The sequence below is a fragment of the Podarcis pityusensis genome (genome assembly GCF_964106645.2).
Source record: "Podarcis pityusensis genome assembly, chromosome: 1".
Taxonomy (NCBI): domain Eukaryota; kingdom Metazoa; phylum Chordata; class Lepidosauria; order Squamata; family Lacertidae; genus Podarcis; species Podarcis pityusensis.
This window is the reverse complement of record NC_138028.1, coordinates 130,244,045-130,268,710: the sequence shown is the minus strand read 5'-3', so window position 1 is coordinate 130,268,710 and position 24,666 is coordinate 130,244,045. Positions and strand designations below refer to the sequence as shown.

Sequence of the window (24,666 nt, the reverse complement as noted above, 5' to 3'; positions counted from 1 at the left end):
AATAAGAAGCCTAAGAACGACTGGGGGGGTGGAGCTTGCATGCCTTGTGTGTGGCTAGTTAATGCAAGCTGAGGGGTTTTTTGAATGCTGGACGGCATTTTGTTGCACGTGCTGCTGCAAACTTTGCAGTGCAAAGCCAGGCCGGGGAGCCATCTTAAGTTGAGGCTACATAGGCTTTGTGGTGCATGTGATTCAGATTCTATTCAGTTGAACCTCTGGTTACAAAGTTGGTTGGACAGTGTTCTCGAAGCTACCAGCATGAGTTTGACCAGACTGCAGGAGGACAGGAAGACTGGAGTGCCTGGAACAGGTGAGGCTGCAGGTCCCTTATTTTGACTGCTGGTCCCTTATTTTCAAGGCTGCTGGTCCCTTATTTTCAAATCTGTAAGTAGACAGCTATGATCCCCACCAGTGGAGATTATGGAGCAACTGCACACATAATACCACATGCATTTCTGAATTGCTGCATCTCAGAAAGGATATTGCGTAGAAGTGGGAAAGATGCAGAAATAGGCAACTGAAAATATCAGGGAGCTGGGGCAATTCCTTTCTAAGAAAATGGCATACTATGTTTGAAAAGGAGAGTAAAGGAGGACATGATAACAGTTTATAAAAATTATGAATGATGTGCAGAAATTGGGTAGAGAAAGGTTTAGATCACAGGGCAATCAGAAGGTTGGTGGTTCAAATCCGTGCAACAGAGGGAGCTCCTGTTGCTCTGTCCCAGCTCCTGCCAACTTAGCAGTTTGAAAGCACACCAGTGCAAGTAGATAAATAGGTACCACTGCGGCAGGAAGGTAAACAGCATTTCCGTGTGCTCTGGCTTCCATCTCGGTGTTCCATTTCGCCAGAAGCAGTTTTGTCATGTTAGCCGCATGACCCAGAAAGCTGTCTTTGGACAAATGTCGGCTCCCTCGGCCTGAAAGCGAGATGAGCGCTGCACCCCATAGTCACCTTTGACTGGACTTAACCATCCAGGAGTCCTTTACCTTCTTTTTAAGAGAAAGGTTTTTCTCCCTCTTAAAAACATTAGTCGGTGATAGATTTGGGACAGACAAAAGGAAGCGCGTTTTCACAAAGCACATAGCAAAATTATGAAATCTGCTGCCACAACATGTGCTCATAGCCACTAACTTGAGTAGCTTTGCAGCGGGGAGGGGCGGATTAGGCAAGTGATCAATGGCTCCTACCCATGGAGGCCATGCGTCACCTCCAGGATCAGAGTCACCATGGTCTCCTGCAGTGGGACTCCTCTTGTGACCTAGCGGAAGGCTGCATCAGCCAGTCTGGTCTGTACAGGGTCGGGAGACACTGCGAGGGCTGATGTGGCCTGGTGAAATCTTGCACTGGTCTGCACATCATCAGAAGACGCCACGTTGACCTCCACAGCCTCCACTTCCTCCTCCGGCACCACAGACACACTCCCAGCTTCCAGAAGTGCCACGACAGAAGGAGGAAGAAGAATGGCAACATGTGGGGTTTTCCACTTTGGGGGTCCCACGCTCCGGTGAGAGCCAATGGAGAACCAACAAACGCCCGTATTTTGATCCCGTGCTCTGGCCAAAACGGGACATCTAGGTTTGGGATCAGAAGCTGGGTCAGCTTCTGTCAATCCATGTTGTCCCGCTTAAATCGAGGCACTGTTGTCCCACTTAAATCGATTTCCCTGAAAGTAAGACATCCCCTGAAAATAAGACCTACTTCCAGTTTTTCCTCTCGCTGTAATATAAGGCATCCCCCGAAAATAAGATCTCCCCGATAATAAGGCCTTCCCCGAACATAAGGCCTCCCTGGAATATAAGGCCCCCGAAGCTACCATAAGGCATCTGACTCCTCTGGACCGTAGCGGCGGGCACCGCCGCGCAGCTCACTGATTGGCCGCAGTGCAGCCGGAGCTGTTCAGGCAGTGTGAGGTCTCTTTAAATCAGAGAGCCCGCGCCACCTCCAGGACAAGCTGCCGCCTGCTGCTCGCTCTGCCCTGGCGGAGTCTGGCTTGTTAAGTTGTGGGTGAACATATCAGACGACACAGCGATTCTTCAAACAGCTCTTGTTTATTCACAGGCCAGGACAGAACTGAACTGAAGGGTTCAGCCAGTCTGCTTATATAGAGCTCCAGTACAACGTAACTGTAACAATTTTCTAAAACTATCCAATCACTGAGCGTCACTTTTGATCCCTTATTTGCATAACTATCTACAGTATCCCCCTGCTGGCCCGGGGTGAGAGCTTCAGTACATAACATGGCTGACTCACAATTAGACAATAAATGTGTACCATATTCCTCTTCATGGAAAAATAAGACATCCCCTGAAAATAAGCGCTTCTTTGGGAGCAAAAATTAATATAAGACACTGTCTTGTTTTCGGGAAAACAGGGTAGGAGGATACGACAAAGTATCATTGCTAGCAGCCATTAAGAACTTTATCTGCTAGGAACCTGTTAAGTAGGAAACTGCGCTGGCGGAAATGACTGGCAGAATCCGTGACCAGGGAGAAGAGGCGATGGAAGAAGATTGGAAGAAATTCAAAGACTACCTACAGAAACATTGCAAAATTAAGGAATGTTAGAGTGATGTTGGATTGAAAATAAGTGGTTTCCAGCTGTACAGGATAAAATTATAAGACAGACTAAGATTAAAGATCAGGATTAAAGAAGTTTAAGGAAACGGAAATTTGGTACTTAAGAGGTAAAATTTTAATGCTATATTACATCAAGATTAAAGATTAGGAGTAAATAAGTTAAAGGAAAGGGAAATTTGGTACTTAAGAGGTAAATTTTTAATGCTATATTACACTAAGAATAAAGACTGGGATTAAAAAAGGTGGAAAAGAAATTGCTGGAGGAACAATTTGGACTGGAATACAAAAGAGGGAGGTATGAGGAAGTCCAGAAAATAAGTAAATTTAAAAAAAGGGGAATGAAAAGGTGATATTGTTTTTAATTGTTCTGTTTCTTTTTTTGTTGTTTTTTGTTTTTGTTTTCTTTTTTTGGAATTTGTATTGCGTATTTGTGTATTTCCTTTTTATGTTTTTTCTGTTCAACTTTTTATTGAAACTTTAATAAAAATTATTTTTAAAAAAAAATAAGTAGGAAACTGCGATAGGAACTGCAAACAGCCTGTAAATTTTTATGGGTCGTGCCCCCTCCCCCCATGCAGGGCCATGGGGCCTTCTCTGAGGAAGACAGGAGTTTTGTCCACCTGCTCTGCCAGGAAATAAGTCTAACACTTCTAATAATGGCTCAGCAAAAGGCTTCTACTTTTGCACAGGCATAAGACTTACAAGAATTATGCGTTTGCCAGGCCATTAAGAAACAGTGGTAAATTTGTGGCTGGCTCCAGAGGGAGCTGATGAAATATGGCTTGCTTTATCAATGCTTTCAAGTAATAAAGTGTGATGGTTTAACTCGTGGAGATTTCTTGCACTTATTTCCAGAAAACTACCTCAGTCATAAAAATGGGGTTAGAATTGACAAAAGTTTGGCATCTACTCCACCAACCATCATTTCGGCCATTACGAATCGTGAGCTACAGTAAGATACCACTGTAGGTACTACTGTACTCCCATAATAGTGTCAGTCATCTTCATTTTTAAAAACCTTTCATGTCAGTACAGAAATACGGTTGGAATCCCAAGTAATTACCTAGAAAGCTTTAACCAAAAAAAATTAAAAATCACTATGTATAATTTATTCTAATTCCGTGATGTCATTTTAAAATTGGCCAGACGTTTTTAAGTTCTTGAGAGGGATGTATTCGGTGTCAATGGTCTGCTTCTAATATGTATTGCTGTTACAGTCCTGGATGTTACTGATAATTTGAATGGATTTAGTTTGAAAGTCAGGTCAGTGAAGCATTGAGAATGGCAACGAAAAGTGGGGAAGCAAGGCTCCATGAAGTCTGTTCAAGGTGGTCTTTGTGATAAAAAACCTCTGAAATAATATTTCCTTAATAGCGACACCACAGCGGAAAAAATATTGGATTCGAGGCCTTAAGAGCAGGCAATATTCAAAGGGCTTTCTATATGCACATAGCAATAATGAGAACAAATGCGATCCATTGTATTCTGTGGGAATTTTGAATTATGGTCAATTAACAGATAGTATAATCGTGCAATATGCCTCTAGTGCTTTCTTTAATAATAGGAATTGTTATGGCATCATTAAATACTAATTTTGTTTTCCTACTCACTTCACTGTGAACTGGGGAAACCTGGTCCCTATTGTAAAAGAGAATTAAGTCAAACCAGAGCACAACTTGGTTCAAAGATTACACTTCAGCTATGCGTCTCTGGGATTATTCCCGATGCTCGGCTAAAAGCTGAGGAGCATCTTCACCCCCATTCATTCAGCCCAGACACTGAGGTCCAGCTCTGAGGGCCTTCTGGTGGTTCCCTCACTGAGACAAGTGAAGCTACAGGGAACCAGGCAGAGGGCCTTCTCGGTGGTGGCGCCCTATCTGTCAGATATCAAGGAAATAAAGAACTACACAACTTTTAGAAGACATCTGGAGGCTCAGTATCACGAAGTTTTAAATGTTTGATGTTTTATTATGTTTTTAGATGCGCTGGAAGCCTCCCAGAATGGCTGGGGTATAAATCGAGGGGAATAATAATAATAATAATAATAATAATAATAATAATAATATGGCCACTCACAGAGAGCATCTCTTCTGGATGCTTGGCCTCTAGGGCAACCACTTAATTCTGCTGTCCCACCACCATCCTTGCAGAAGAAGAAGAAAACTTTGGGGAAGGGACATAACTCAACGGTGGAGAATCTGCTTTGCATGTACCGTAAGTTCCGGCGTATTAGGCGACTGGGCGTATAAGACGACCCCCCAAATTTTGCTGTTAAACTATAGAGTTTGGCCACCCACCAAGCGCCGCCAGGGGCAGAGCACGCACCCCTCCGCTGTTATTGTTATTGTTATTGTTATTAGATCTGTGTCTCTATAACAATTATTGATAAGCCTGATGGACTGTGGCTCTAAGAACTGAAATGTTTAGCGACAAGTTGTTCCGTGTATATATGTAGACGTGCACCTATATTTACACGTATAGAGAGCTTGGTTACATTGGTAAATTTTGAATGGGTATTGTTTCAGTCCAACCCTAATCCCTCAAATGTATAGGAAACTTTTATTCATCTTATCTCCTGCTCAGCGCCCCAGTGCTTTTGGTTTGCACCAACTGCCCGCTCTGCAGCCTCTTATAGTTGTTTTAACTGCGAGTCTTTTAGTTCTTATGCTCTTACAGTTGTCTTAACTGCGTGTTTTTATTTGTTTTTGGTTCTTATCTGTTTTGATTATCAGTTTTTATCCATCCATTATCCGTGTTTAATCTTGTATTTTATTCAGATGTTTTATCCAATGCTTGTTTCTTTGTCCTTATTTGCTCTAACAATTATCGGTTAAAAAAATCCTAACTGCTATTTTATTTATATGTTTTTTGTTTGTTTTTTATCCTTGTCTGTGACCGTAATAAAGTTCATTCATTCATGCAAAAAGTTCGTGCAAAAATAAATTTCTCAGTCCACCAACCAGCCAGTTCCATTCAGCTTGGAAGAAGAAATTGGCTCTAAAGCAGTTGTCTTGCTTCCTCGTGGCTCTGCTTCTCATGTTTCTTCCAGACTCCTTTGGAACAGCTACAGTCAGTGCTCTTTTTCTTTTTAAAAAGTGTTTTGGGGTACTCTCATTTTGACTCAAGAAAATCACCATTTTCTAGCTCAGATCGGGGGAAACAAATACGGTAAACGGACAAAAGGACAAAGGTTCACAAAAAGTTTAGGGGGTCTGCGTACCCCTGCGTCTCCCCAGAAAAAAGCATTTGCTACAATCATTCCAGCCGAATCTCCGCCTGCTCTTGTTATCTGAATGACCCATCTCCTCAGGGCCCTTTCTTGCAAGGACAAACACTTGTTTTACCACTTTGCATGGGTTGGCAATTAATTTCATGTCACTGTCCAATATACCAGAGCAGCACACATGACGGCAAGTATTTGCCGCTTGTACACACACAGATAGGGACACGGGTGGCGCCGTGGGTTAAACCACAGAGCCTAGGACTTGCTGATCAGAAGGTCAGCAGTTTGAATCCCCGCAACGGGGTGAGCTCCCGTTGCTCGGTCCCTGCTCCTGCCAACCTAGCAGTTCGAAATTACATCAAAGTGCAAGTAGATAAATAGGTACCGATCTGGCGGGAAGGTAAATGGCGTTTCTGTGTGCTGCTCTGGTTCGCCAGAAGTGGCTTAGTCATGCTGGCCACATGATCCAGAAGCTGTACGCCAGCTCCCTCGGCCAATAAAGCGAGATGAGCGCCACAACCCCAGAGTCATCCGCGACTGGACCTAATGGTCAGGGGTCCCTTTACCTTTACCCTTTACACACGCAGATATAGATACATACATAATTTCGGGTGTTGTTTTCTTTTAATGAAACGATTCTTTGATTCTTCCATCTGCCTCAAAAAAAGCACCAACACTATAAGAGCCCAGGGCTACATACATTTAAAATACATTATTCCCTCACCGCCCCTGCCCCCACAAAAGAATCCTAGGAACTATAGTTTGTTAAAGGTGCTGGGAATTGTGGGGCAGAACTAAAGTTCCCAGGATACTTTGGGGGAAGCAATGTGCTTTAAATGTCTTTTAAATTTAATGTGTGAATGCAGTCAATGGGAGAAAGGTTTGCAGAGGCAGGCTCCTTAACTCTTTCCTGTGCTTATTTTCCCCAGTTCTATGTTGTGCTCTGGGACACGGGTGGCGCTCTGGGTTAAACCACAGAGCCTAGGACTTGCCGATCAGAAGGTCGGCGGTTCGAATCCCCGCGACGGGGTGAGCTCCCATTGCTCAGTCCCTGCTCCTGCCAACCTAGCAGTTTGAAAGCACATCAAAGTGCAAGTAGATAAATAGGTACCGCTCCAGCGGGAAGGTAAACGGTGTTTCCGTGCACTGCTCTGGTTCGCCAGAAGCGGCTTAGTCATGCTGGCCACATGACTCGGAAGCTGTACGCCGGCTCTCTTGGCCAATAAGGCAAGATGAGCGCCGCAACCCCAGAGTCATCCGCGACTGGACCTAATGGTCAGGGGTCCCTTTACCTTTACCTTTATGTTGTGCTCTGCAAGGTGATATAGGATAAAATATGGAACCCTCTGTATTTCTATTTACAGATGAAAAGGCATCTCAGGAAGGGTGTTTCTGAGCTGGAAAGGAGTGAGAGGGGAGAAGGTTAGGCAGACTTTCTCTCCATACATCCTTTTCTCACTAAGATACAGCCTGCCCTAAGTTGGTGAAATAAAAAAATTCCTTCCTGTAGCACCTTATTTCGACTATGGCAGACCAACACGGCTACCCATCTGTAACTAAGTTGGTGAGTTTGTTTGTTTTTTAAGCTGATGAAAGAATGAGAGAAAATCCCCCTAATTTGAGTCATTTAGTAAAATTTACTGAAGCTCCTATTGGTTTGATATAGGAAATGAGCATGGACCTAAATCCCATGTCTCCAAATTTTAGACTTTGGGGATTCTATGTGCCAAGATTTAAAACTTATTATTGGACTCCTCTATGGATTTTTCTCTCAGCTCACATTTTAGAGCTTTTTCTTTCTTTTTTTAAAAGGTTTTATTTTTGTTAAACCTCACGCTACTTTACTGCCCTCTTGTGGCGGTATAAATCTATAAGGAGAAGTTTCTTGACTGCAATTCTAAACGTATTTATGAGGAAGTGAATCTCACATCAAATTAGTATTAAACAAATGTATCACACAAATAAGCATTTAAATACTTGTTTAGAAGTATTTGAATATGTGTCTTGCAAGGACTGCATCACCAAATTCCGGGGGGGAAGGTAAAGGTAAAGGGACCCCTGACGGTTAGGTCCAGTCGCGGATGACTCTGGGGTTGTGGCGCTCATCTCGCTTTATTGGCTGAGGGAGCTGGCGTACAGCTTCTGGGTCATGTGGCCAGCATGACTAAGGCACTTCTGGCGAACCAGAGCAGCACACAGAAACGCCGTTTACCTTCCCGCCGGAGCGGTACCTATTTATCTACTTGCACTTTGACATGCTTTTGAACTGCTAGGTTGGCAGGAACAGGGACCGAGCAATGGGAGCTCACCCCATCACGGGGATTCGAACCGCCGACCTTCTGATCGGCAAGTCCTAGGCTCTGTGGTTTAACCCACAGCGCCACACGCATTCCTTTCCTGGGGGGATAGTCAAATTTTGCCCTGCACATTAGTCTGAGAGGTGTGGATCCGGACACTTCGCATTGGAATTATCCCTTTCCAGTGTACCCTCAGGAGGGAAGGGGTGCTTTCCCTTCTCTGATGACCATTGCCATTCAAACTGCTTTGGGGGGGTGGCTAGCAACCATCCGGAGAAGAGTTAAGCACCCTCTCCCCTCCTGCAACTCTGCCTCATGTGAGTTTCCCCCGGAGGTCATGATGCAAGTGACAATAATAATAATTGATAATTTATACCCTGCCCATCTGGCTGGGTTTCCCCGGCCACTCTGAGCAACTCCCAACAGAATAATAATAATAATAATAATAATAATGCAATAAAACATCAAACTTCCCTAAACAGGGCTGCCTTCAGATGTCTTCTAAAAGCCAGATAGTTGTTTATTTCCTTGACATCTGATGGGAGGGCGCCACCACCGAGAAGGCCCTGCTCCCCCTCCCCTAATGATACGTGTGAGGTGCCCATGCTCTGTTTAATTTTAGTCTAAATCAAGATTGTGTGTTAGGGCTGAGCAATGCCTGGTTTTCAACATCGTGATATATCACCCGCTAAACATCATGATAGACCGATATATCACAATGTCTGAAATCAGGATGTAACTATGTAAAGGCGAATGGGGTAATGTCTCGGCAACTTAGGGGTCTAAAACAAATACATTTTTACTTACCTTTAACATATTGTTACAACTGTTATTTTATAGCATAGAGCAGCAGAGGCAGCAGGAATAATAGGAGAAGCGAGGACCTGCTACACGGTTTTCCCCATATGGCGATTTTTTACGTAGCACATACACACACATTGTGATTAGTGGTACGTCACCATGACAAATATTATGAAACCATTATTACGATGTGGACTTTATACCAATTTTGGACGATGTATCGCTACATCACCCAGCCCTTGCGTTTGTGTGTATGTAGGGGTGGATTGAGTCAGATCATCTGTCCAGCTAGGATCCTCTATGATGACTGACATCTCCAAGATTTGAGGCAGAGAACATTCACAGAATGAGCTACGGATGCCCAGGTTAGAAACTGGGACCTTCTGCATGCAGAGAAGCAGATCATCATCATCATCATCATTTTTAATTTGTATACCGCCTTTCTATCTTACAATACTCAAGGCGGTTTACAAGCTGAAGAAACAAAAAATGTACATCTTATAACAATCTAATACAATACAAAAATGTGATAATAAAGCATAACTTTATAACATAGGCAGCCTACATCAAAAAAGTAACATTCAACAATCAATTGGAATAGTATAAAATAATATCAACATAAAAGTTAAACAGAAATCCACTCAACAGTTACAATAATATCTAAACTATAATCAATAAAACAACGGCAAGCCACAGTACATAAAACAATACAGTACACATTGAGAAGCAGAGGGTAGAGCAAGGCAGGTGGGAGGAGGCCTTGCCTGATGGAGTCTCTCCCCTCACAGTTCTTCCTCCAGGACCAGCTCCCTTGTGAGGACTCCTAGGGCCGGAGGGTGCGGCAAGGCAGGTGGAAGGAGGCCTTGCCTGATGGAGTCTCCCCCCTCACAGATGTCCCAACAAGAAGCTACAGCCCTTTCCCCAGAAACTGAATGGTTTTCATAGAACTGTTCTGGATCCACAACAAACCTAGGATGAACAAGACACAATGCCTTTCAAGGAAACGGTCCTCTATAGAGATGCTATAGATGGGTGGGATGCCCATGGTCTTCAAAACAGCTTCCAGAAAAGCTTGGATTGATCAGGAATGCCAAAAAAGGTCAAGGGCCTATGTAAGTCTGTGGCCTTCAAGGAAACAGCTCTGAGCATGCTTGGGCTGGATCTGGACACATCAATGAAACATTTCAGGAAAACACGTTGCCAACCTTGTAATGGGAAATCACGTTGGCCAAAGACAGAACTCCACGGCGCAATCTGGTGTCACGGTGTTATAACAAATTTTAAACGCTTTTCCTTGACTAATGTAGCTGAGCCCTTGGATTGCACTACAAACTACAAAGTGTTCTGTTCAAAGGCTAGAAACACCCTCAGAACAGCAGAAGGAGAGACTTGATGGACAGAGAACTGCCCCAGCAACTGTCTGTGGGTTGGCAGAAGTATAAAATGTCTGAGGGCATCCACCTCTGACTTCAGTTTCCAGCAGCTGGTCTTCAGAAGCAACAGCCTCCAACCACGGAGGCAGAAACAAGCGGCTGATAATAAGAACGCCACTGAATCTTTATGTATTATATTCAGATTATCGGTCTCCGGGGACAAGAGAGATAGCATTGGGTCCAAATTAAGATGCTGACAAGCACAGACGTATTTGCAAATGCTGACTCCCACAAAGCTTTAATAGTGATACAGTCCCACCACATATGCCTATAGGAGCCAAGAGTCTCACAACCTCTCCAACATTTGGGGGGGGGGGGTAATGAATTGTTTTTATGTGTTTGGCCACTGTGAGAACAGGATGTTAGACTGAATAGGCCATTGGCTCCCATTTCTCCTCCTTTCCAACATGTGTTTCCTCGGGGAAGATAAATTAAGAATATAAGAGCAGCCTGATGGATCAGACTAGTGGCCCGATCTGCTCCAGCATCGTGTTCTCACAATGGCGAATGAAGCGCCTACTTATGTGAAGCCCACCAACAAAATCAGAACCCAAGGGCATCCTCTCCTCCTTCGGTTTCCAGCAGCTGGTCTTCAGAAGCAACAGCCTCCAACCACAGAGGCAGAACCGAGCATCAGGGTTAGGAGACCCTGATAGCCTTATCAGCCCGTGTTGTCCTTACACGGGCCTCATTCTTGTAACTCGGTTTTCTTAAACCCTCTGAATTCTCTTATCAGCTCAAGACAACTCCTTCCTTCCTCAAAGCAATTCTGCACACGCATCTCAGCTTTCCCTTATCGGCAGAGCTTCTGTACTTAAGTGATCCGATATGTATCAAAGCTGCCTTATCGCAGGCAGAAGCGAGGGATTCTCACGCGTGGACCTTGCCTCCGAGCCGGCACAGAGTTGCGCTACATAAATCTGCAACCAGAAATGGCCCTTCGAAGCATAAACATGGTCTGAAATTCCCAGAGATCACAAGAGCCTAATTCCGTTGTCGTCAGACAGCAGCTGATGGGATCTGAGGCTGAAAACTGAGGCCTGTCACTAAGAGGAGATGCTGTTTCTAGGCCAGTGTTTGTGTCTCTTGCCCGTACTTAGAGTGTTACATGCCGATGTGCAAGCCAGCGCATGAACCTCAGAAGTCACTGGTGCAGCAGAGGAATGTTCAGTGCTGGGGGAAAGGGTCCAAAATGGGGTCATAGCGGTTCTTGCCGTTGTCATGCTATCACGTTACTCTGATGTCACATTCTTGACAACCAGTGTGATATAGCAATTAGGGTGTCGCCCTGAAATCAGGGAGACGAGGATGGACAAGGGAACCGTTTTAACAGAGGACAGTCCTCAACTTGATGGGCTCTTTGGGGACAGTCCTCTGTTTCAAGGGATGTCCAGTCCAAGTTGAGGTTAAGGACAGAAATTTAGAAAAATGGAGAGCAAGAGGACCTTGGAAGCTGCCCAACAGTAGCAGCATCTGGGCAGAAGAGAATTAGCAACTATGCACAAACCTGGTTCTGCTCTTTCTCACTATGGGGGTGGACGGACTATTTTGCAGTTCTGCTGTAATTATGGCAGTTATTTATATATTTGCACCTACGCATATACATTTTGTATATGCAAAGGGACGCGGGTGGCACTGTGGGTTAACCCACAGAGCCTAGGACTTGCCGATCGGAAGGTTGGCGGTTCGAATCCCCGTGACGGGGTGAGCTCCCGTTGCTCAGTCCCTGCTCCTGCCAACCTAGTGCAAGTAGATAAATAGGTACCACTCCGGTGGGAAGGTAAACGGAGTTTCTGTGCGCTGCTCTGGTTCACCACAAACAGCTTAGTCATGCTGGCCACATGACGCGGAAGCTGTCTGCGGACAAATGCCAGCTTCCTCGGCCTATAGAGCGAGATGAGCGGGCAACCCCAGAGTCAGTCACGACTGGACCTAATGGTCAGGGGTCCCTTTACCTTTATATACATTTTGTATAAATATACAAAGGCATATAAATTTTATGCACTTCTGTGTGTTCATTCCTGCAGCAGGAGGGAAAGTATGCATGAGAGACTAGCCTAAGTTTCAAATCCACAAATTTGAAAAATTCATTTTTATTTATGTATATACAAAGAGACAAATTTAGTTCCATAGAATCCTAGAACTGTAGAGCTGGAAGGGATCACAAGGGTCATCTAGTCTGACCTGCTGCAATGCACATTTTTTTGCCCAACGTGGGGCTCAAACCCACAACCCTGAGATTAAGCGTCTCCTGCTCTACGGACTGAGCTATCCTGAATGGATATGGATTATTATGGATTATACATATGATACAGTTCAATAACCACTAATGTATCAACTGACTTCTCAGTGATGCTACATTGGAATTCAAAGTACGTCTTCAATATAATAGAATGCGAATGTAATACGGTGGTAGAAGAAGAGTTTTGATTTGATATCCCGCTTATCACTACCCTAAGGAGTCTCAAAGCGGCTAACATTCTCCTTTCCCTTCCTCCCCCACAACAAACACTCTGTAAGGTGAGTGGGGCTGAGAGACTTCAGAGAAGTGTGACTGGCCCAAGGTCACCCAGCAGCTGCATGTGGAGGAGCGGGGAAGCGAACCCGGTTCACCAGATTACGGGACTACCGCTCTTAACCACTACACCACACTGGCTCCTCGGGTTAAGAACTTAATTCATTCTGGAGGTCTGTTCTTAACCTGAAACTGTTCTTAACCTGAAGCACCACTTTAGCTAATGGGGCCTCCCGCTGCCGCTGCACAATTTCTGTTCTCATCCTGAAGCAAAGTTCTTAACCCGAGGTACTATTTCTGGGTTAGCGGAGTCTGTAACCTGAAGCGTATGTAACCTGAAGCATCTGTAACCCATGGTACCATTGTATTCTCTCTCTTTTTTTAAAAAAAGTATTATACTGCACATTATTCAAATTTCTATAGTATAATTTATTTATTAATTGTGGCAATAGTGAAAAGACTTTTAATAATTCTAACTGATGTTCTCATTTAATGTTCTTAAGAAGGGGTATTGGTTCTCAAATTGCTCATTTCTTTGTCTACCTTGCCTTAAGGAAATCATATCCATTAATTTTGTCATTGTGGCCGATTGCTAAATTCTATTGAATCTTTCTTCGGGTTCTTGAAAGTTATGTCCATAGCCAAAATGGCTCCCAACTTAAGAATTGACAAGGCAGAAACCGAAGAGACGAGAAAATACAAGTGTGTGATCTGTGAAGCATGGATGCTATGAAAAACTGGATGGCCGCATTTAGCCAGCATTGAAATTATGAGAGAGAGAGAGAGAGAGAGAGAGAGAGAGAGAGAGAGAGAGAGGCATGTCCAGGCAGTTGCCTGAACATGCAATAAATAAAACTGACACAGAGGCAAGAGTGTGTACACCAAATTCATACTCACTCCAGTGACACACACTCCTCAGATCTTGATGTTATCATCACAAAGGTCTGAAGAGAATTGAACTTACTTAGAAACTTCTGTGTGTCCAGCAACCCTGACTGGGATAATTCCATTAACCAGAGGGGCAGGGTTGCCATCAGATGTCTTCTAAAAGTTGTGTTGTTCTTTATCTCAACAACTGATGGGAGGGCGTTCCACAGGGAGGGCGCCACTACTGAGAAGGCGCTCTGCCTGGTTCCCTGTAACTTGGCTTCTCACAGTGAGGAAACTGCCAGAAGGCCCTCGGCGCTGGACCTCAGTGTCCGGGCTGAATGATGGGGGGTGGAAATGCTCCTTCAGGTATACAGGACTGAAGCTCTTTAGGACTTTAAAGGTGAGCACCAACACTTTGAATTGTGCTCGGAAACATACTGGGAGCTAGTGAAGATCCTTTAGGACCGGTGTTATATGGTCCCAGCGGCTTCTCCCAGTCACCAGTCTAGCTGCCGCATTCTGGATTAGTTGCAGTTTCCAGGTCACCTTCAAAGGTAGCCCCACGTAGAGCGCATTGCAGTAGTCCAAGTGGGAGATAACTAGAACATGCACCATTATGGTGAGACAGTCTGTGGGCAGGGAGGGTCTCAGCCTGTGTACTAGATGGAGCTGGTAGACAGCTGCCCTGGACACAGAACTGACCTGCACCTCCATGGACAGCTGCGAGTCCAAAAGGACTTTTTCCAGTGATCAGCCAACATATTAGAGGCTTCAAAAGGGATCCCCGAAGTGATCAAAATATTTATATTGCACCTTAATCTAAGAATGCTGTAGAATGTCGCACAATCTCATTTACTCTAATAATGTGGTTTTGTGGACAGAAGTATCTGCAGATGAGGGCTGACTGTACATAGCTGAGTCAGGCACAGATTTCCTTTAAAGATACCTGTTTTGAAAGCACAGATAATTTGTGCATCTGTGGGTACTAATCTACCTAAAGGAGCATCTCCACCCCCCATCGTTCAGCCCCGACACTGAGGTCCAGCTCTGAGGGCCTTCTGGCGGTTCCCTCACTGTGAGAAGTGAGGTTACAGGGAACCAGGCAGAGGGCCTTCTCGGTGGTGGCACCTGCCCTGTGGAACGCCCTCCCATCAGATGTCAAGGAAATAAACAACTATCTGACTTTTAGAAGACACCTGAAGGCAGCCCTCTTTAGGGGTTTTTTTTTTAATGTTTGATGTTTTATTGTGCTTTTAATTCTGTTGGAAGCCATCCAGAGTGTCTAGGGGTATAAATAATAAATTATTATTATTATTATTATTATTATTATTATTATTATTATCACTTCACTTGGCTCAAATTTTGGAACTCCCTATTGGCATCAGGCAGGTGCCAATGACCCCACAAACATCCTCTCTGCCTATCAGTGCCTGTTTGTTTTCAAGCATGCTTTATTTTCTTTACAGTTCTTTTTCATTCTTACTCAGGCCACGGGTAGATTCCCCCAGTTTTCTTGTTATTAGAAAGGGCTCTTTTCCATTACCCACTTCTGACTCTGCCCTAGAAAAGCAGAAAACAGCTTCAGGGGCAACAGAAATAAGGTCTGAGGTGACAAGAGACTCCAATTCAAAGGCCCGCGAACAAGTGAGAGACAGCGAGCCACGTTCCGTTTTCCTCCCAGCAGACGCGCTGCGGTTCTTTGTCACCCAAGGCAATCGACACACTCATGAAAATGTATCATTATGATTTCCAGCCCGCCTCTGACAATCTTGTTACCACATTTCCTGTCGAGCAAAAACAACCCTTTTCGGGGTGGTTTGATTTACAAGCATGGGCCAACGGAAAGGAAACAAATAAAATTCAGTCTGGTTGCGTTTGTTGTCATCAAGGCTGGATCGGAGAAGCAAAACTATCGGCTCCAACCGCTTGGGGTCCAATTTGAAGTGGCATTGCCAAATCAGGTCATCCGGCATTCAAGTAATTGGGAAACGGAGGTGTTTGCTTGCTAGAATAACATCCACAAATGCCTGCTCTATTTGGAGGTGCGACTGCCACAATCGCTTGGGGAAAGGTGATCCATTGCGTATTCCAGAAGTCGTCGGTTATTTCAGTGGCCTCTAGATTTCACTGTTTTGTTTCATTTTTACAATTAGGGGCGTGATGGTCAGGAAATTGTACATTTTCCAACATTTCTCCAATGAAAATAGGGATATCCTATTCAACAACAACAACAATTTTATTATTTATACCCCCGTTCATCTGACTGGGTTCCCCCAGCCACACTGGGCGGCTTCCAACATATATAAAAACATAGTAAAGCATTAAACATTTTTTTTAAAAAAAGACTTCCCTATACAGTGGTACCTCAGGTTAAAAACTTGATTCGTTCCGGAGGTCCGTTCTTAACCTGAAACTGTTCTTAACCTGAAGCACCACTTTAGCTAATGGGGCCTCTGTGCCGCTGGAGCACGATTTCTGTTCTCATCCTGAAGCAAAGTTCTTAACCCAAGGTTCTATTTCTGGGTTAGCGGAGTCTGAAACCTGAGGCATCTGTAACCTGAAGTGTCTGTAACCTGAGGTACCACTGTACAGGGCTGCCTTCAGATGGTTGGATAACTCCATACCCTCCAACATTTCTCCAATGAAAATAGGGACGTCCTAAGGGAAAAGCGGGACATTCCGATTTCAAATCAGAAACCGGGATGTCTTCTGTAGGAAAATAGGGACACATGGAGGGTCTGAAATCACAGCTATACAGTGGTACCACTGGATACGAATGGGATCCGTTCCAGAGCCCTGTTCGCATCCTGAAGTAAACATAAGACGCAACTGTACGCCTGCGGGTCGCATTTCGCCGCTTCCACGCGCGGGATGTCATTTTGAGCATCTGCGCATGCGCGAGCGGCGAAACCCGGAAGTAATGCGCTCCGTTACTTCCAGGTCGCGCTCCATTACTTCCAGGTCGCCGTGGAGCGCAACCCGAAAATATTCATCCCGAAGCTACTTCAACCCGAGGTATGACTGTAATACCTATAGCAACACTCCACATTTATAAGTGTTCAATTCACTTCACATTACCCTCGACTAACCCGTAAGGTAGACTGCCCTCAGAGTATCCTTGCTTTCAACATGGTGTGCTAGTGGTCACTTAAACATGTGCCTACCTGCACTAACAAGAACCACAAGGATGAACATCATTTCTGCCACGGACATAGCTGAGAGGAGCTGTGGGTCACCTCTCCACCCGACATAGATTTTAAGTCCAAAGCCATCTTCGAATCCTTGCTTGCCTAATCACCTGCTTCAACGAGACACTTTTCTATTTAAATAAATAAATGAAAAGAATATAGATTTTGTCTCTAGGGTTTCCCGTTCCAGGAAGCAAGGCAGTTAATCACTCATTTCAAAACTATTAATTTTATCTTGTTAATATTGAGTTTAATACTTTCGATATATATCCAGTCTTTCAATCTTCATAAAAACTCTTCTAACCTGACCTAATTGCATTTGCGAAGGTTGGATGTGCTGATGCGACAGGTTTTAACCCTAAAAGCTGTCCATGTCTTTGGGAGAGAGAATGTCAGCTATGGCATTTGCTTCCTCAGACAGGCCCAGCGTCAGCCCCTGCCACGGTGAGGTGAATGTCAGAGCTCAGGATCCCTGGAAGGCCCACCACAGTCACACCAAACTCTCTTGATATTATTATTATTATTATTATTATTATTATTATTATTACTATTATTATTCTCCAGCGTTGTGAAGAGAAGCACTGGGTCAGGCAGTTGCAGCCACCAGCACCTACCGTATTTTTTGCTCTATAAGACTCACTTTTTCCCTCCTAAAAAGTAAGGGGAAATGTGTGTGCGTCTTATGGGGCGGATGCAGGCTGCGCAGCTATCCCAGAAGCCAGAACAGCAAGAGGGATTGCTGCTTTCACTGCGCAGCGATCCCTCTTGCTATTCTGGCTTCTGAGATTCAGAATATATTTTTTTTCTTGCTTTCCTCTTCCAAAAACTAGGTGTGTCTTGTGTTCTGGTGCGTCTTACAGAGCGAAAAATACGGTACCTAATTCCCAGTGTCTGGGCCAGAACCCAGAGGTATTGAGGGAATAGTTATTATCAATCAATCAATCAATCAATCAATTAAATTTGTATATCACCCTTCATCCATAGATCTCAGGGTGGTTCACAACATAAAATTACAATGTAAAAAAAACAACACACCACAAAATACATAATAAAAATAAGAGCAAAAACAACCCAATAATCTCCCCTCCCACAACACATCTAAAAGGGCACCGGATGTCAACCAGTCAAATGCCTGGGTGAAGAGGAACATTTTCGCCCGGCGCCTAAAGATGTATCATGAAGGCGTCAAGCAGGCCTCCCTGATGAGAGCATTCCACAAACAGGGAGCCACTGCAGAAAAGGCCCTGTTCTTGTATTGCCACCCTCTGGAACAACCGCTGTTTCTGGCTAGGGCTGCCATAGGTCTGGCAGCGCTTAGGCAAGTCAAATGAAAAAATTGCAGGTTTTTTGTAGAAGAAGAAGAAGAAGAAGAAGAAGAAGAAGAAGAAGAAGAAGAAGAAGCAGCAGCAGCAGCAGCAGCAGCAGCTCAACAATTCTGGGGTCTTTCAGGGTCCTGGTTTTTACTTCTTGAAATATGGCAACCCTACTACTGGCAGAAAGGCTGTTCGAGGAGGAGGGGCAGTAGCACCTAATAGTCACACCCTCTTCCCAAAAGGGAGAGAGGCCAGATTCAAGTGACAGGGCACACCTGCAGAAAACAGGACAAGGTGGGCTTCTCCCTCTGCATGTACCACCCCAAATTTCTTCAGGAAAGTCGGGAGAAACCCCAGAACAGCACTTGGGGGGGGAGAGGGGAGGATAATTCTTTCTGGCAATCGGAAATGCTTCCGTTGACAGAACGATCCAAATAGTGTGACGCTGAATTTCTCCCCCAGCCTCAAACTGGTGCTCGGAAACTGGCGGCGTACAGTGGTGCCTCGCAAGACGAAATTAATCCGTTCCGCGAGTCTCTTCGTCTTGTGGTTTTTTCGTCTTGCGAAGCACGGCTATTAGCGGCTTATTGGCTATTAGCGGCTTAGCGGCTTAGCGGCTATTAGCGGCTATTAACGGCTTAGCGGCTTAGCGGCTATTAACGGCTTAGCAGCTTTAAGAAAAAGGAAACAAACGTTTCGTCTTGCGAAGCAAGCCCATAGGGAAATTCGTCTTGCGGAATGACTCAAAAAACGCAAAACCCTTTCGTCTAGCGAGTTTTTCGTCTTGCGAGGCATTCGTCTTGCGGGGCACCACTGTATTGTATTACAGTACATGTCAGGAAGCTGTCAGCGGCTTGCGGCTGCTTGCCCAGGAAAGTATAAAGTAAAGGGTAAAGGGACCCCTGACCATTAGGTCCAGTCGCGGACGACTCTGGGGTTGCGGTGCTCATCTCTCTTTATTGGCTGAGGGAGCTGGCGTACAGCTTCCGGGTCATGTGGCCAGCATGACTAAGCCACTCCTGGCGAACCAGAGCAGCGCATGGAAATGCCGTTTACCTTCCCACCTTCCCACCTATTTATCTACTCACACTTTGACGTGCTTTCAAACTGCTAGGTTGGCCGGAGCTGGGACCCAACAACGGGAGCTCACCCAGTGCAGGGATTCGAACCGCCGACCTTCTGATCAGCAAGCCCTAGGCTCTGTGGTTTAGACCACAGTGATAAAGCGGGATATCAAATCCAAACACTTCTTCTTCTTCAGTCAGAGGCGGATTTAGGACAAAGCAAACAGTTCCATCGCACCAGGCGCCAAGCCTAAGGGGCATCACAGGACATCGCAACTGTGGCATAGTGAGTTGAGCAGCACAGAAGGCAAGAGGTGGGGGGGAACAAATTTTGGCCTCGCACAGGGTGCCGCTGAAATTTGAAAGACTGAAGTCTATCCCTGCTGTAGTTCACCCCCTTGGGAAAAGACAGGCCCAGAGGCGTTTTGCTCCTGTGAAAAGCTATATTTGTTTCAGCTGGGCAGGTAGGAGATTGGAGCAGTTGGGTTGGAGGTATTTCTGTGTGTGGAAGTGACTCCCAAGGGAGAGGTGGAATGCTGAGAAGTGACCTGGTGGTAAAAGCGTGAGTCTCAGCTTCAGGATCTGTCCTTCCAGTGAGCACTCAGGGCTGATTTTCTTAAGAATGGATAGGTTTGATCTTCTTGCAGTCCTCAAGACTCAAGAGTCTCCTCTAGCACCATAATTCAAAAGCATCAATTCTTCGGTGATCAGCCTTCTTTATGGTCCAGCTCTCACTTCCATACATCACTACTGGGAAAACCATAGCTTTAACTATACGGACCTTTGTTGGCAAGGTGATGTCTCTGCTTTTTAAGATGCTGTCTAAACAACTATTGGAAACGCTATATCCTATGGCTGAACATATGGAGCTGAGATAGGCAAGTAAAAGACATTGGCAGTAAATATTGAGGGGTGAAATGGGGGGGCGAGGCGGCTGCAGAATCCGTTTCTGCTGAATGATCATAAAATGAACTCATGGGGATTAGTTTCCAAGAGGCAGATACTGATTGAGTGTCTGAGATTGGAACTGCTGAGCACTTTGCATTTTCGAAAAATAAAACTCCATAAAACTGAAGTTGGATTTACATGATGAATCTTCCTCAGTATTTCAAAGATGTCAATGTGTGGGGTTTTTTAATACTAAAAAAAAAGTGATAATATTTAATGTGTGCCGCAGTTAAATCTTTCGCTTTGATCATTAGAACTGATTTATTTCATGTTAAAAGTTGATATCCCCGGCCATCTGAGAACTTACTGCTTTGCTAAGGCACTAAATAGCATGGAGATGGTAATTTAGATGAAAATTCCTCACTCTTCCGCACCTTGATTTTATGCATTCATTATATCTATGTATGTGTGAATATATAGAAGTGCTGATCCATCTAATTCATTTTACTGTGAAAACTGACTAATCTTTTCCTCCCCCGCCCCGAGTGAATTGAACTGATAATCATAGAACAGAAATGCAGAACTCTAAATTTCAGCTCACTAGGGAAACGGCAATTTAATATAATGTTCTCTCAGACTGCAATTCTGTGCACGAGAGGTGGGGAACCTGTGACCCCTTCTGGATGAGGGGACTGGCAAAAAGAATGTATAAATATATATTTATATATCTATTATTGATTTTAACAACTGAGGAGTACAAAAGTGCAGAGATGCAAGGAAAAAAGAACTACCGATCACAGGCTCCGAAAAGAAAAGTTAAGTTCTACAAATTAGCCAAAAGCATTCTTTCCAAACAATACCCCCAAATAACAAACATAAACATAAACAAACAGACTTCTCTCGTGGGTTTATTATATCTCGGAAGATCAATCATGTGTCACTGGAAGTTTTGCTGAGGAGGTGGATTTCTCTACATAACTTATGCAACCAAGTTGAATGCAACCAAGTTGCCCACAAACCATGCATTTAGAGGGAGTGAGGCTCTCTGTTTATCGAACACCATACACTGAAACCAGTCCCTGTTTTTGATATAGCAGAAATCTTCGTTTGAGTGGCTGATAGTAAGAACGCCACTGATTCTTTATGTATGATATTCAGATCATTATCGGTCTCCGGGGACAAGAGAGAGAGCATTGGGTCCAAATTAAGATGCTGACAAGCACAGACGTATTTGCACATGCTGACTCCCACAAAGCTTTAATAGTGATACAGTCCCACCACATATGCCTGTAGGAGCCAAGAGCCTCACAACCTCTCCAACATTTGGTAGGGGGGGTAATGAATTGTTTTTATGTGTTTGGCCACTGTGAGAACAGAATGTTGGACTGAAGAAGAAGAAGAAGAAGAAGAAGAAGAAGAAGAACAATAATAATAATCTTTTATTTATACCCCGCCCTCCCCAGCCAAGACCGGGCTCAGGGCGGCTAACAACCAATAATAAAAACAAGTTGATTAAAATACAATTTAAAAGATTAAGATACAACATTAAAACATTAGGGTGCAATCTCTTCACAGGAGGAGAAAGGAAAAAGAAAGAGGGGGAGGGAATCAAATTGACTCCAAGGCCAGGCGGAACAATTCTGTCTTACAGGCCCTGCGGAAAGAAATCAGATCCTGCAGGGCCCTGGTCTCATCAGACAGAGCATTCCACCAGGCCGGAGCCAGTGTTGAGAAGGCCCTGGCTCTGGTTGAGGCTAATCTCACTTCCTTAGGGCCTGGGACCTCTCCTCTAGGGTGTTGCTATATATGGACGTTAAGGTCCTCCGTGGGGCATACCAGGAGAGGCGGTCCTGTAGGTTCGCCTACCATTATGCCATTATGCCATTGGCTCCCATTTCTCCTCCTTTCCAACGTGTGTTTCCTCAGGGAAGATAAATTAAGAATATAAGAGCAGCCTGATGGATCAGACCAGTGGCCCCATCTGCTCCAGCATCGTGTTCTCACAATGGCGAACCAAGTGCCTACATATGTGAAGCCCACCAGCAGAATCAGAACCCAAGGGCACCCTCTCCTCCTTCAGTTTCCAGCAGCTGGTCTTCAGAAGCAACAGCCTCCAACCACAGAGGCAGAACCGAGCATCAGGGTTAGGAGACCCTGATAGCCTTATCAGCCCGTGTTGTCCTTACACGGGCCTCATTCTTGTAACTCGCTTTTCTAAAACCCTCTGAATTCTCTTATCAGCTTGAGACAACTCCTTCCTTCCTCAAAGCAATTCTGCACACGCATCTCAGCACTCCCTTATCGGCAGAGCTTCTGTACTTAAGTGATCCGATATGTATCAAAGCTGTCTTATCACAGGCAGAAGCGAGGGATTCTCACGCGTGGACCTTGCCTCTGAGCCGGCAAAGTGTTGCGCTACATAAATCTGCAACCAGAAACGGCCCTTCGAAGCATAAACATGGTCTGAGACTCCCAGAGATCACAAGAGCCTAATTCTGTTGTGGTCAGACAGTAGCTGATGGGATTTGAGGATGACAACTGAGGCCTGTCGCTAAGAGGAGATGCTGTTTCTAGGCCAGTGTGTGTGTCCCTTTCCTGTGCTAGGATGTTACATAGTAATAATAATAATAATAATAATAATAATAATAATAATAATAATTTATTTGTACCCGGCCCATCTGGCTGGGTTTCCCCAGCCATTCTGGGCGGCTTCCACAGAGACAAAAAATACACTAAAATATCACACATTAAAAACTTCCCTGATGTCTTCTGAATGTCAGGTAGTTGTTTATCGCTTTGACATCTGATGGGAGGGCGTTCCACAGGGCGCGCGCCACTACCGAGAAGGCCCTCTGCCTGGTTCCCTGTAGCTTTGCTTTTTGCAATGAGGGAACCGCCAGAAGGCCCTCGGCGCTGGACCTCAGCGTCCGGGCAGAATGATGGGGGTGGAGACGCTCCTACAGGTATACAGGACCGAGGCCGTTTAGGGCTTTAAAGGTCAACACCAACACTTTGAATTGTGCTCGGAAACATACTGGGAGCCAATGTAGGTCTATGAAGACCGGTGTTATGCGGTCTCGGCGGCCGCCCCCAGTCACCCATCTAGCTGCCGCATTCTGGATTAGTTGTAGTTTCCGGGTCACCTTCAAAGGTATCCCCACGTAGAACGCATTGCAGTAGTCCAAGCGGGAGATAACTCCACCACTGATGTGCAAGAGGTCTTGCAAACCAGCGCATGAGCCTCAGAAGTCGCTGGAGCAGTGGAGGAATATTCAGTGCTGGGGGAAAGGGTCCAATATGGGGTCATGCTGTGGTCATGACATCATGTTATTGTGATGTCACATTGTTGACAACCAGTGTCATATACTAGTTAGGATGTTTGGACTAGCATCAGGGAAACCAGTATGGAAAATCCCCTACTTTAACAGAGAACAGTCCTCGAGGACCTCAAATAGTCCTCTGTTTGAAGGGATGTCCAGTCCAAGTTCAGGTTAAAGACAGATGTTGAGAAGAATGGAGATCAGCAGGATCTTGGAAGCTGCCCAACAGTAGCAGCATCTGGGCAGAAGAAAATAAGCAAGCACAGACAAGTTACCAGGTCCACTATGGTGGGATCTATTTAAATTAGAGCAATTATTTGTAAATTGCATCTACACATATCAATTAGCTTTAAAAAATATTGTCCAGCCCAGGCCTCTTGATGACTGCCGTAATATTTGAACCCAAGCTGTTCACATTCAGTAGTCAATGCCATTTATTAAACGGAAGCCTTTGGCTATGGCTAAACTAGGAAGACAAATTTCAGGCCTGCGTTACAGCAATATATAGAGCATAGCATAATGCTAGTATAGAGTCAGCAACATAAATTGAACAAGCGGATAACAAACTCATTGCATGATGAATTGACCTATGATAATTTCCCCAGAACACCTGATCGTATGTTATGCAGCACATTTCTTTTCAATCTTCTGCACTGTCCATGTAAAGAGGACTCTCAGTGTCACAAATTTGCCTGGAAACACTTTTTTTTGGGGGGGGGGGGTTAATAATTTTTTATTAAGTTTTACACAAATATCTCCAATTAACAATTCTCAATTAACATATTTTTCTCTTTTGGACTTTCCTCAGCTTCTCTGACAATCATCCGTATTTAAATTTATTATCTACGCATTCCCAAAATTAGTATCGCCTTTTAAAATACCTTTACGAACATATTTGCATTCTTGCAATATTCCTTGTTCTTTCACAAAGCTTCTTTAAAACCCACTAGCATTGTTTGCTCATCACATACACTTCTCAAATACTCAGAGAATTTTCCCCAGTCCTCAATGAACTTGTGATCCCGTTGATATCTTATTTTTCCACAAGGAAACACATTTTCACGGGCTTTTCCCTTCTGTTAGGTGTTCCAGCTAGAAATTCGGCCAAAAGTTTCTGTCTAGGGCAGGTGGGGTGGGGTTTTGGGGGGATGCATTCCATCATGGGCAACTTTGGG

General features: G+C 44.6%; 1 protein-coding gene across 1 annotated transcript in view; it reads right to left on the bottom strand.

Annotated features, from left to right (window-relative positions):
* The window catches only part of ICOS (inducible T cell costimulator), a 74,711-nt gene that overhangs the window by 36,546 nt on the left and 13,499 nt on the right, over positions 1–24,666 (bottom strand). The gene's annotated exons all lie outside the window — the stretch shown is intronic.